The sequence below is a fragment of the Colias philodice genome, chromosome 10 (genome assembly GCF_061535455.1).
Source record: "Colias philodice isolate Cphi_HAF_F1 chromosome 10, ilColPhil1 Martin Lab GWU primary, whole genome shotgun sequence".
In the NCBI taxonomy this organism is placed as follows: Eukaryota; Metazoa; Arthropoda; class Insecta; order Lepidoptera; family Pieridae; genus Colias; species Colias philodice.
The window spans coordinates 1693428-1699427 of record NC_143095.1 but is presented as its reverse complement, the minus strand read 5'-3'; positions in this window follow the sequence as shown (position 1 = coordinate 1699427).

Sequence of the window (6000 nt, the reverse complement as noted above, 5' to 3'; positions counted from 1 at the left end):
GGAAAGGTAGGTTTGTATGTATGTATGGTTTTCACGCATAAACTACTGGACCGATTTTGATGAAATTTGGCACAGATAATCTTTAGACCCTGAGAAAGAACATAGGCTACCTTTTATTTCGAAATATGTACCACGGGCGAAGCCGGGGCGGACCGCTAGTCATAAATATGTGACATCAACTAGGAAGCAATAATATCTGACACAATTTCATATTTCTATATTTTGCATCGATTCCTCACAAAAAGCATAAATATGTGACATCAACTAGGAAGCAATAATATCTGACACAATTTCATATTTCTGTATTTTGCATCGATTCCTCACAAAAAGCATAAATATGTGACATCAACTAGGAAGCAATAATATCTGACACAATTTCATATTTCTGTATTTTGCATCGATTCCTCACACAAAGCATAAAGATGTGACACCGACTAGGTGGCAATAATATCTGACACAATTTTATATTTCTGTATTTTGCGTTGATTCCACACTAAAAGCATAAATATGTGACATCAACTAGGAAGCAATAATATCTGACACAATTTCATATTTCTATATTTTGCATCGATTCCTCACAAAAAGCATAAATATGTGACATCAACTAGGAAGCAATAATATCTGACACAATTTCATATTTCTGTATTTTGCATCGATTCCTCACACAAAGCATAAAGATGTGACACCGACTAGGTGGCAATAATATCTGACACAATTTTATATTTCTGTATTTTGCGTTGATTCCACACTAAAAGCATAAATATGTGACATCAACTAGGAAGCAATAATATCTGACACAATTTTATTTTCAATTTAATATTGAATTAATACAAAATAAATAAATTTTATTTTAACTACGTTGTTTTAAAACATTATTACCATATTAATTAATATGTGCCGTCGTTGTATACTACATATTGTATGTCTAGATATTATATCCTACTAGCTTAACACCCGCGGCTTCGCCCGTGTTTTCAAAGAAAAACCCGCATAGTTTCCGTTCCTGTGGGATTTCCAGGATAAAAGCTCTCATAAGCGTTAATCCAAGTTACCTTCTATGTGTGTGCTAAATTCCATTTTCTCTTTTTTATGTGAAAGAGTAACAAACATCCTTACATGATACTCACGAACTTTCGCATTTATAATTAATATTAGAAGGATATCATATCATGACAAAATTAAAGTATTCATATACTTATATGAATGCCCACTTGGGTAGATCTATTTTATTTGAAGGTTCAGTGTAACCTTCTTGTATTATTTAGAAATTGTTTTGTCACATGTTTTGTTATATTTGACGTTAGCGGCGTTTGACACGATTGCTCCGTTATTCATTTTCATTTACCTATTATTAGCCTATTAGCCTATAATATTGCTATTATTTTATTGAGTATCGAATATTATGGCAAGTTATCATATTATCGTAATTTTATTAAAAAAAAATATTTACAAAATATAATGTGTCTTTTGTTCATATTCTTACCCCAGCAAAATACATAACACTAATTCAATAAATAACGTTTTGCCTTTTTAAAATCCTATCCTATCTTATCCTACTAGTCCTACTATAATCCTACTTCCTATCCTACTAATCTAGTATTATTAATGCGAAAGTTTGTGAGGATGTGTATGTGTGTGTTTGTTACTCTTTCACGCAAATACTACTGAACCGATTACAATAAAATTTAGCAGACAAATAAAGGGGAACTTGGGTTAACACTAAGGATAGGTTTTATCCCAAAATTCCCACGGGATCGGGAACTATGCGGTATTTCTGTGAAAATGCAGGCGAAGCCGCGGGCGGAAAGCTAGTGTCACATATTTATGCTTTTTGTGAGGAATCAATAATATTTTACAATACGGAAATATAAAATTGTGTCAGATATTATTGCCTCCTAGGTGACGTCACATATTTATGCTTCGAGAGGTTGTCACAATTATTTGCTGTAACATTTTCGTCACATAATTTTGATGTCACTTTATTATGCTGCCTACTAATGTCAGATATTTTTGCTGTATACGGGCAGACAGATATTATTGAACCCGTTCTTATGACAGATATTATTGCTAATCTGCAAATGGTAATATATTTATGCTTCTGACTGTACTTATTAAATAATTATAAAAAAAATATAAGTTATACCTGCATTTTAGGTATGGAAGGCATATCCGAATGTCACACGAGGATTTGAAGCACTTTACAGTGGCAAATATGCAGACAGTGAAATTGAAAAGTTTGTGATTACAATGCATGATAGGTAAGGACGGTCACGGTATTTTAAGGATACTCTTATCCAGAACTTATATTTTTTTATAATTATTATAAGAACATGTTTGTTTTTCACATTGTACCCCGCTGTGACAGTAAATGAGGGTCGCAAACAAATTTTCAACAAAAACGGACAGGCAAATCGAAAATTTGCCTCCCACAGAAGCTGCCCTTAAACAACACACCTTAAGGGCAGTTTTACAGGCTGTATATATTTAGGGACCTAAAATAATCAAAATGTTCCTTGCCCATCTGAAATACAAAGAAAAGAGAAGCTTTGAATTGATAAGATGTCGGTGCGTGAAATCTTGCAATACCAGATTGAACTGTTTTATACGCCAGCTCAAATGTACCGAATTATGTAATTGTGGAGGTGGTTGTCATTATTATTAATACAAAAACGTTCTATATATTATATATCTTTATTTTTAACAATGTTACCTGACTTCGTTTATAATTTAAAGATGATTAAAAATCACACTAATATTATAAAGACGAAAGTGTGTGTGTATCAGTTAACCAGGTCCTACCAGACAAGATAACATGGTGTAGGACAAATAAGTACGAAACACTCGATGGGCGAGTCAGACTCGCACTTGACTGGTTTTTGTTTTATGTTATTGCTTATTTTTCGGGTCTATTAGCCGTCCCCTACGGTGCGCTGACGAACGTTCCTGTACTTTCTATAATTTATTTCACATTGAAAATGGTAAGATATATGTTACATGTTAATGTTTTTATAATCTGCATGAAATGGCCTTTCAGACAGTATTTTTTATAAACCAAGTTTGATACAAAAATATAAAAATATACTGGTTTGTTTGGATTTTGCGACTGCCAAAAGTTTATTATTTTAAAGATTGTGACATATTTTGCTACGGAACCCTAAAAAACTGGTATGGGGAATGAATCGGGCATTATCTAGTTACCTGATAACGACACCAAACTTGACTCAAAGGGCCAAATGAATCCGCTAGAAATTTTTTTCCGAGCGCCGGGCGCTCTGTTCTATAACCCCCCCTCCCTCCCTTCTGCCGGGGAGTAGACACTGGCTACCAGGCGATTTGGGCTTAGGTGGACGAGTACAACATTCGTACCAAATGGCATTGCTTTACTCAAAAATGTATACCTTTTCCCATAAGAAAACGGACTACGATAGTTGACCGTGGCAACGGCCGATTGTGCTTCTTTGTTCCGCTCGTTCCGCGCTCTCGCTTGCACTTCAAGCCTTACGCTAGCTCTTCACTCTCGTCGAGGTTAGGCGAGGGAGCGCGAGCACAAGAGTGTAGTCGGAGCCCTCGCGTCACATCGCCGTGCCTCGTCTCGCCTCGTCTGGTCTCCGTCTGGAGTCGGTTTTTGGGCGCGAGTCAAAGGACGCGAGGCGCGAGAGCAGACGAGGCGAGGTGCGGCGTCCACATTCTCGCGTTCAGTCAATCAGTATATAGATGTTATATCATGCATAGATTTTATCCACCATCGCCTTCTTCTCCAACGCTTTTTAACTTTTTAAGTGTGATATACTTTAACAAAATTCATATACCTACGCAAAGACGCATAGAGTTGCGGCACGTGTCACTTCGAGCACGTCCATTATGCTCGCGACACAGAGAGAAATGAACGAAGGCGAGAGTGAAGATGCATACAACCTCGTGTTGTCTCGCCTTGCTTAACCTCGCTAAACCTCGCCTCGCCTAACCTCGACGAGAGTGAAGAGCTAGCATTACATGGAACGCCTCAGAGCGAGGTAACGTCGCATGAGTCATGTTTTTTCGTGCGTGCAGCCGGCTCTAGGGCGTATTCAGAAAGAAAGCTTGTAAGCGCATGTTCATATATTTTCCTGCTCGGGTTACCAGCGCTTATAAGCGCCGATAAGCGCTTATAAGCGCTTATAAGTTTCAAGCTTTCTTTCTGAATACGCCCTATCGAATTATAAGACGTTGTCACGTCAAAAAGACACTATATTTAAGATCTTAAAGTATTTTCAACGTTATGACAAAAGATAGTGATTTATGCAATATAAACTTTGTACGAGAATAGTTATTATCACCATATGGCATTAAACTAAGTGCTCCATGAAGCCTGCAAGCGTAACAAGAAGTAGAAATACCTAATTAATTTGTAACATCAACTCTACACATTTAATATGAGTTTAGCAACATGCACGCGCGCTCTTTGCCGCTTTCACATGAGACGATTCAATTAACATTTTAGTTATCATATTATGGAACATTAAAAAAACAACGATACATTATGATTCCGGTAAAAGTTTTGATCCATCTCTTTGTTATTGAAAAATAAAGAAAAGAAAAACTCATATTTACAAATAATTTAGAAGCATACTCACTACTACTAGTAAACTATTTGTTATATATCTGGGATTACTGTCTTATGGATTCATGTTATAAAAATTTCATAAATAATAAAATTGAGAAAACGTACCTAATTTCTACGAAGTGCTACGCCGTAGCTTATTCACATCATGAAGAGAAAATACTAGCTCATAAATAACAATAAACACATAACCGTTGCAAAATAAATTTTACACAACGCGTACATTTTCACAAAGAAATGTTAAATCTAAGCTGGATAATATAACTCCTTGGCAAAGAATATCGCGAACTCTCATGTCTGTCGTGTGTTGCAAAGTAATAAAAATGCAGCCGTTTTAAACGCTCATGTGAAACACCGGCTAAAGCAGTCACTTTGAAACACTGCTTAAGCACTGATGTCGCTTTAAGAGTTGTTTCACTTTAAAGTCGCGCTGCTCGGAGATAACACTTGTAGTTAATTATCTCGTCGTTACACCTTCTTCTAGAATGTGATCACAAAATCACTACTCTATTAGATGAGCGATATACTTCTTAGCTAAGACTCTTGGATATTGCTACAATCTACGAGACATTTATTAAATTTTTATCTCTAGTCTTAATCTCACTCCTCACAAAGCAATTAGTGTACACACAGCCGAAATAATCACAAAGAAGGGTAACTTTAATAACATTATGATAAATAGTAAGCAGTCACCCATTAAAATTGCAAATTTTAATTTAAACGGGATCATCTGCTAATGAAAGAGAATTAATGTATAATAGAGCGGCCTACGCAGCAACAATGTACAACAGCTACAAAGCTCCCACTTAAACATTTACAGCAAAACGAATGTAGATCGTTAGTGCCCTCATTATTCTCTAATAGAAGGAACATAAACGGGCACCCATAGCGATTAGTTAACCGTCGAGACATACTTAATGAGATAGTAAAATAGCGACCATGACGCCTCTTATGCGAAACGAGTGACCGACCGCAGTCTAATTAAGCCATCTTTTATATCACTTCATTATAAGGATACAACCCTTATATTATACCTTTTACCACAACGGTGGCAACAGTCGATTTAATAACACCGTTTTAAAGGATCGTCTTAATATCAATTCCCGCCCTTTTCGTATTTATTTCCCAAGTTACGACTTGTTAACTTTATAAAAGTCCCCATGGGAAATATGCTTTCTTGTTGTGAATTTGTTTCTTGACCAGCCATGCGAGAGTTCTGTACTTTTATATTCCACAGCGTGTCACTTATAAAAAATTTACTTTTCTAAACTTCAACAGTATACACTTTTAACCGCGGGTGCGGTGTCATGATATTATTTTCTATTTTTATGACATAATAAGCCCAAATTTTATTATTAGCCACATGTCAATCAGAGAGTTCAAAATTGACTCACATAACA